This window comes from Lipotes vexillifer, unplaced genomic scaffold, assembly GCF_000442215.2.
Source record: "Lipotes vexillifer unplaced genomic scaffold, Lipotes_vexillifer_v1.1 scaffold253, whole genome shotgun sequence".
Taxonomy (NCBI): Eukaryota; Metazoa; Chordata; class Mammalia; order Artiodactyla; family Lipotidae; genus Lipotes; species Lipotes vexillifer.
This window is the reverse complement of record NW_006780322.1, coordinates 3509321-3517741: the sequence shown is the minus strand read 5'-3', so window position 1 is coordinate 3517741 and position 8421 is coordinate 3509321. Positions and strand designations below refer to the sequence as shown.

Genomic DNA, 8421 nt, shown 5'->3' with positions numbered 1-8421 from the left:
CCGGGAAGATCCCACATGCCGCGGGGCAACTAAGCCTGTGCACCACAACTACTGAGCCTGTGCTCTAGAGCCCAAGAGCCATAACTACTGAGCCCACGTGCCACAACTACTGAAGCCCGCGCTCCGCAACAAGAGAAGCCCGCACACTGCAAGAAAGAGTAGCCCCCAGCTGCCGCAACTAGAGGAAGCCCGTGCACAGCAACGAAGACCCAACACAGCCAAAAATAAATAAATACATTTATAAAAAGGAGAAGAAGAAGAAAAAAGCAACTGGATCCAAGAAATATTGGGGAGGACAAATCCTAAGATAGGCTGGTTGTTGGCTGTGGGAAGGGAAGGGGTAGGACTTAGAATGGGCCCAGCAACTGCATGGGTGGTGGTGCTATTTACCACGTGACAGGACACTGGAGGAAGAGCAAGAGGGGAAGAGCAGAAGGCTGCATTTTGCTGAGTCTTCAAAAACATCCCAGTGGAGCTGTCCATGTGAACAGTTGGATATTCTGGTCTGCAGAGAGATTTGGTTATCATCCATGTATAGATAGATGGTAACTGAAGCTGTCACAGAAGTTGAGATCACTTACAGGGAGCAGGAAGGAAAGAAAGAAAAAAAAGCCTACGAACAGATTGCTGACATTTAAAACACAAGAAGTTGAATAAACAAAATTTTTTTAAATACATAAGGAAAATTAAAAAAAATTTTTTAACACAAAAAGAATCATTAACAACAACAAAAAACTGGAAATACCTTAATGTCCCTCAATAGAAAAACAGATAAATAAAATACAGTATATCTAGTCTATGAAATATTATACAGTAGCCAAAAAGAATGAGAAGTATCTTTATGTACCAACATGGAATACTGTCAAGGCACATTACTGAATCAAAGAAAGAAATATAAAAATGATACATAAAATGTGACCCCATTTGTGTAAATAAATAAAACACGGCAATAGCATTTTAAATATTTTCTGGTACTTCCCTGGTGGTCCAGTGGTAAGACTCCATGCTTTCACTGCAGGGGGCACAGGTTCAACCCCTGGTCAGGGAAGTTCCACATGCCGTATGGTGTGGCCAAAATAAAAAAAAAAATTTCTGGGTTCATACGTATGTATGCAAACACACACAGAGTGTGGGAGGTACACTCTAAACCACTAACAGGATGCCTCTGGAAATACAGAAATAATTGAAACAGGGAAGCGGGGAGCAGGAGTATTCAAAATATCTACAATGTTCTGAAATTAACAGTTTTCAGTATGTTCGTATTTTAATTCACAACAGAAAAATGTGTTTCAAAACTGGAAATTCGGGACTTCCCTGGTGGCACAGTGGTTAAGAATCCGCCTGCCATTGCAGGCGACACGGGTTCGAGCCCCGGTCCAGGAAGATCCCACATGCCATGGAGCAGCTAAGCCCATGCGCCACAACTACTGAGCCTGTGCTCTAGAGCGCGCGAGCCACAACTACTGGTTCCACGTGCCCCAATTACTGAAGCCCACGCACCCTAGAGCCCATGCTCTGCAACAGGAGAAGCCACTGCAATGAGAAGCCCGCACACCGCAACTGAAGAGTAGCCCCCGCTCGCCGCAACTAGAGAAAGACTGTGTGCATCAACAAAGACCCAACGCAGACAAAAATAAAAATTAAAAAAAAAAAAACAAACTGGAAATTCATAATACTTGTGTAAACCGTGGAAAATTAAATGTGATGTTATTTTGACAATGTTTTAAATTTTAGAGTCACATTTTATTCTGATCTGAATTTTTATCAAGATGCTAAAACTGGTTCATTTAAAACTAGTTTGCCATACATACTGTGCATAATCATAGTATTTATTTTCTGGGACTACTGTGAATGTGTAGACTTATGTTTATTGCTAAGGGAACAATTATTTATAAAATAATATTAAATCCAGTATTAGCTGCCTATTTCAGACACTTAATACTTGCAGAGACCCATGTTACACTTACTACACTGAAGTTTTTGGTTGTTTGCTTTTTTGTTGTTTTTTTTAAAATTTATTTGGCTGTGTTGGGTCTTTGTTGCTGCGTGCGGGCTTTCTCTAGTTGTGGCAAGTGGGGGCTACTCTTCGTTGTGAGTGCGGGCTTCTCATTGTGGTGGCTTCTCTTGCTGCGGAGCACGGGCTCTAGATGCACAGGCTTCAGTAGTTGTGGCGCACGGGCTTCAGTAGTTGTGGCGCACGGGCTCAGCAGTTGTGACTCGCGGGCTCTAGAGCAAAGATTCCGTAGCTGTGGCGCACGGGCTTAGTTACTCCACGGCATGTGGGATCTTCCCGGACCAGGGATCAAACCCGTGTCCCCTGTATTGGCAGGCAGATTCTTAACCACTGCGCCACCAGGGAAGTCCCGAGGGTGAGTCTTTAAAAAAAAAAACAAAAACTTCAGGACTTCCCTGGTGGTGCAGTGGTTAAGACTCCACCTGCCGGGCTTCCCTGGTGGCACAGTGGTTGAGAGTCCGCCTGCAGATGCAGGGGACGCGGGTTCGTGCCCCGGTCCGGGAAGATCCCACATGCTGTGGAGCGGCTGGGCCTGTGAGCCATGGCCGCTGAGCCTGCGCATCCGGAGCTCGTGCTCCACAACAGGAGAGGCCACAACAGTGAGAGGTCCGCGTACCGCAAAAAAAAAAAAAAAAAAAGACCCCACCTGCCAATGCAGGGGACACGGGTCGAGTCCTGGTCCAGGAAGATCCCTCATGCCATGGAGCAACTAAGCCCGTGAGCCACAGCTACTGACTCTGCGCTCCAGAGCCTATGAGCCACAACTACTGAGCCCCTGTGCCACAGTTACTGAAGCCTGCGTGCCTAGAGCCCGTGCTGCACAACAAGAGAAGCCACCGCAATGAGAAGCCTGCGCCTGTAACGAAGAGTAGCCCCCGCCTGCCACAATTAGAGAAAGCCCGCACGCAGCAATGAAGACCCAATGCAGCCAAAAATAAATAAATAAATAAGTTTATTTAAAAAAAAAAAAAAGAATCAGCCTCACTGTTGAAAGTAAATGTACTCTTAGGGTGCAGATATTAGTGTTCCAAAAAGCATGTGATTATATTAAGGTAGTGGTAGCAGGAAGATAATCTTGATTCCGTTGGGAATCTTAGGTTTTCTCACACATCGGGAAAATAGTTTTTCCTGTACTGCTGAAGTTTCTTTTTGGTAAACAGTACTTTCTAAAAGAAAAGCATGAAGAAGAAATTGAGGTGTGTACATTTCCTCAAATGACCAGCATTGTACAAGATACTGTGTATCTTGCAATGAACAGTGTGGAAGCTGTTCATTTTTCAATCTGAAGTAAAATACATTGAAGAACTTTAAAAAAAAAATCTACAGTGTTTTAATTGTTTTAGATTACTATATTCTCTGTAAAATTAAAGATCAATTTTTCAAAAATAATGGGAATTTCTGTACCTTCTACTCAGTTTTGCTGTGAACCTAAAACTGTTCTAAAAAATAACTCAATTTTGAAAAGTGGGAAAAGAGGGAGCCTACAAAGGACATCCTTTACTTCAGATAGTAAATTTTCTCTATTCCTTCCATCCCCAACTGCCTTGATGTTTAGATCTTCTGGCTTGCCATCTGCCCATGTCTGAGAAGTTAACACCAAGCCCCCAATTCCATGCTCTATCCTGAATCCTTGGCCCCAGGTCAAGTTTGGCCACAGATCCCCTAGACTGGGCCAGAACCCCAGGAAGGGGGGTCAAATACCAAAGTCCTAAACAAATATGGGAGAATAAGTACAGATGCCAGCTTCAAGGACAGGGATCAGGTGGCCTTACAGGCCAGCAGCAGTCTCAAAGGGGAAAAAGTATTTAAAGATCTGGAAGCGGCTCTGCAGCGCTGGGGGATGAGGCTGGGGGGCAGTCAGGCAAAACTGGGCGAAGTGGTGCGGGCAAGTTGAAGAAACAGCCAGTTCCACTTATAAAGATTGCAAGCGAAGTGCCACAATATGGTGGAGACCACATTTACAACAAAAGGAAGAGGGGAAGCCGCATTCTGTGAAGGGGTTGGGGGCATGGTGGGGGGTTGTCTAGGGATATCTAGAGGAATCACTCCACATCAAAGCAGCAATTCCAGGAGGCACAGTATAAAAGTTTAGAAACTTTCTGGAGCAGCAGAAAGAGGCCAGGGACTTGGCTTCTTCCTGAAAAGAAGGTTCTATAAAAGAGGAGAAAAGACACTGAAATAAAGCCTTTCTTTCTTCAGTAAACCAAAGGCAGAGAGACCATGGTAGATCTCTGGTGACCATGCTCTTAACTTTCAACTTTCTGAGCCTGAAAGACAACATATTTGGTCTACATGTTTTCCTGGTTACCCAAAGAGATGACACTGCGTAGCTGAGGTCTTACCCAACAGCTGACTCACCATCAGTCTGTATCACAGCCTGCTGCGCCTCATGCCTCACACAGTCACATACTGGGCGGCTCTGGAAAGAAAACAATCTGGTGTGAGCTGTCAAAGTCCTCTCGGTACCTGACCTCACCCTCTGGGGTAGGTTTCATTTCAAAACTGAAAGGGACTGAAGGGCTAGGGAAATCCAAAGATCAACAGAGCCAGGAACAGGTGGTTCCCAGCAGAAAAGGGTCCCAAGCTGGAACTCAGAACAGAAACCAGACCACTGATAAGACAGTTTATGGTATCTGTCTCCAAGCCTTCAGATGCCATTCACATATTTTCCAATATTTACAACAGGGCACGACCACACTTACCCAACTTCTGACAACTAAATATCTAATTCTCCAAATGTTCAATCAACTTCCTGGCTTTATTAAGTTTTAGAGCTTTGGGGTATCTCCAATAACTGGGATACTGGGGGTGGGGGTGAACTTCTGAATTTTGCAGTCCTTCATATGGGCCACATTTTAATCCTAACGAATTCTATCATCTCCTCTTCCTTCTTCATTTCCTCATGACCCCTTGGAAAAATTCGTCTCACTAAAAAATTTCTAATTAGTTCATAATGGCTCTCTCACTAGAGTAACATTCAATACAATGAAAGTGTACCTCATTAAAGGGGTCAGGTTATTTGCTTGAGGTTCATTTTAACTACCTGAGTGACCCTTAGGTAAGTCACTTAATCTTTCTGGGCTCAGTTTCCTCATCTATAAAGTAAGGAGGTTGGAAACAGACAGAAGGAAAGCAATAAAACTTCCCTGAACTGAGAAAAGACTTCAGTTTTTAAGTCTAAAAGGTTTATCAAGTGACAAGCAGAGTTCTGTTTTTTTTAAATCAAACCTAAGCCTATCATGATGAAACACTAAGCATGAAGAAAAAATTTACAAACTTTCAAAGAGAAATGATTATTATGTACAGAGGAAAGAGAAACCTATTGGCAGTGGACTTTTCATCTGTATTACTAGAAACCGGACAGTACAAGGCTGCATACTTTGTAGAGACTAGGACTACTATTCAAGAATCCTTGGGAATTCCCTGGCGGTGCAGTGGTTAGGACTCTATGCTTTCACTGCCGAGGGCCCAGCTTCCAGCCCTGGTTGGGGAACTAAGATCCCACAAGCCGTGTGGCGCAGCCAAAAAGGAAAAAAAAAGAAAGAATCCTAAACCCAGCCAAGATATCATTCATACATGAAGATATATACATACACACACACACAAATAAATAAGTAAATAAATAAATGGACCATCCATGCCCCTTTGTCTAAGAAAATCACTCAAAGTATCCTAGTCAAATTAATATTTAAAACTGGAACAAAGCTGAGAAAGACAAAGTATACGCAAGACGTGTTTCCCCTCCCCCTAAGAAAACCTTTTCATGAAATTGTACCAAGTGACTTCTGATGGCATTTCCAAGTACAAACAGAAACTGTCCTATACACAACCCTCCCTGGCAGTCTGGGTTTGCGAGCTGTACATCACCTAGTGGCCTGATGAAGTAAATGCAGTTTCATCAAGTGCCCGGATAAACTTCCAGCCATTTTGTGATCTCTGACTGTGTACGGGGCAGCAGCCTGATATCTTAGAGATTCTGAGTAGGGGACTGCAAACCCACCAGGCTCATATAGAACTGTACAGATTCAGCTCACTAACCATCCATTCTTCAAGGATGTGGCAAGGGTCCACACTTTGTGCTAACTAATCACAAGAAGTGAAGCATAATTTGTTGCAAGGCTGCACTTACAAATAGTGAGAGACAGAGAATGCTTTTGTGCAGACCAATCTGAACTGAAAGCCAAGTTTAGATGCTATGAGGAAACTGCAAATACTCCTTATAAACAGGAAGAACGTCTCCAAACATTCACAAGATTGGATGTGGAAGATGGATTATATTTACCCTGTATGGTTCCAGGAGACAGGCCTATAACTGATGAGAAGATACCTCAATTAGATTTCAATTCAAAACAAGAAATAATTTTCTATTAGTGAGAGCTATTCAACAGTATAATGGGAGAAACCATAAACAAAATGAAAAGACAATCTACAGAATGGGAGAAAATATTTGCAAACAATACAATCAACAAGGGCTTAATTGCCAAAATACACAAACAGCTCATACAATTCGATAATAGAAAAACAAACAACCCAATCAAAAAATGGGCAGAAGACCTAAACAGATATTTCTCCAAAGATGACATACAGATGGCCAACAGGCACATGAAAAGATGCTCAACATCGCTAATTATTAGAGAAACACAAATCAAAGCTGCGATGAAGTATCTCCTCACACCAGTCAGAATGGCCATCACTAATAAGGTCTACAAATAACAAATGCTGGAGAGGGTATGAAGAAAAGGGAACCCTCCTACATTGTTGGTGGGAATGTAAATTGGTGCAGCCACTATGGAAGTCAGTATGGAGGTTGCTTAAAGAACTAAAAATAGAGTTGCCATATGATTCAGCAATCTCACTCCTGGGTATATATCCGGAGAAAACTCTGATTTGAAAAGATACAGGCAGCCAAGCTCCAGCTGAAGGAGAAGTGGGGTAAGTAAGGAGGTCTCTACAACATGGCTCGTACAAAGCGGGCTGCCTACAAATCGACCCGTGGTAAAGCACCAAGGAAGAAACTGGCTACAAAAGCCGCTTGCAAGAGTGTGCCCTCTACTGGAAGGCTGAAGAAACCTCAGCATTACAGGCCTGGTACCGTGGCACTCCGTGAAATCAGACGTTGTCAGAAGTCTACTGAACTTCTGATTCACAAACTTCCCTTCTAGCATCTGGCATGGAAAATTGCTCAAGACTTCAAAACAGATCTGCGCTTCCGGAGTGCAGCTACTGGTGATTTGCAAGAGGAAAGGGAGATCTATCTGGCTGGGCTTTTTGAAGACACCAACCTGTGTGCTATCCATGCCAAACGAGTAACAATTATGCCAAGTGACATCCAGCTAGCACGCCGCATACGTGGGAAACACCCTTAAGAATTCACTCTGATGGGAAATACTTCATTCTTTAAAAAAAAGAATTTCTCTTCTTCCTGTTATTGGTAGTTCTGAACATTAGATTTTTTTCCCCATGGGGTCAAAAGGTACCTAAGTATATGATTGCGAGTGGAAAAATAGGGGACAGAAATCAGGTATTGGCAATTTTTCCATTTCATTTGTGTGTGAATTTTTAATATAAATGCGGGGACATAAAGCATTAATGCAAGTCAGAATGTTTCAGTAAACAAGTTCCAGCAGTTCAATTTTATAACAATTATATATAAACCTGTTAAATTTTTCTGGACAATGAAAAGAAAATACAGGCACCCCAAAGTTCATAGCAGCATTATTTACAGTAGTGAAGACATGGGAGCAATCTAAATGTCCATCCACAGATGAACAGACAAAGAAGATGTGGTACATATACACACAATGGAATATTACTCAGCTGTAAAAAAAAAAAGAAAATGAAATAATGCCATTTTTGGCAACATGAATGGACCTAGAGATTATCATACTAAGTGAAGTCAAAAAGAGAAAGACAAATACCACATGATATCACTTACACATGGAATCTAAAATATGATACCAATGAACTTATTTACAAAACAGAAAAAGACTCACAGATATAGAAAACAAATTCATGGTTACCAAAAGGGAAAGGTGGTGGAGGGGGATAAATAAGGAGTTTGGGATTAGCGGATACAAACTACTATATATAAAACAGATACACAAGGTACTTCCCTGGTGGTCCAGTGGTTGAAAATCTACCTTCCAATGCAGGGGACACGGGTTCGATCCCTGGTTGGGGAACTAATAATATCCCAGAGGCCGCGGGTTAACTAAGCCCGTGTGGTGCGACTACTGAGCCTGCGCACTCTGGAGCCCACGCGCCACAACTAGAGGGAAGCTCGCATGCCACAACGAAGAGCCCACTCACCGCAACGAAAGATCCTGCGTGCCACAACTTAAACCTGACGCAGCCAAATTTAAAAACAAACAAACAGATAAACAACACGGTCCTACTGTATAGCATAC

The 8421-nt window shown here is 42.7% G+C and overlaps 1 pseudogene; it reads left to right on the top strand.

Annotated features, from left to right (window-relative positions):
- The first annotated feature begins 6969 nt into the window (after positions 1-6969).
- Positions 6970-7380, top strand: LOC103077527 (histone H3.3 pseudogene; annotated as a pseudogene).
- Positions 7381-8421: the final 1041 nt, after the last annotated feature.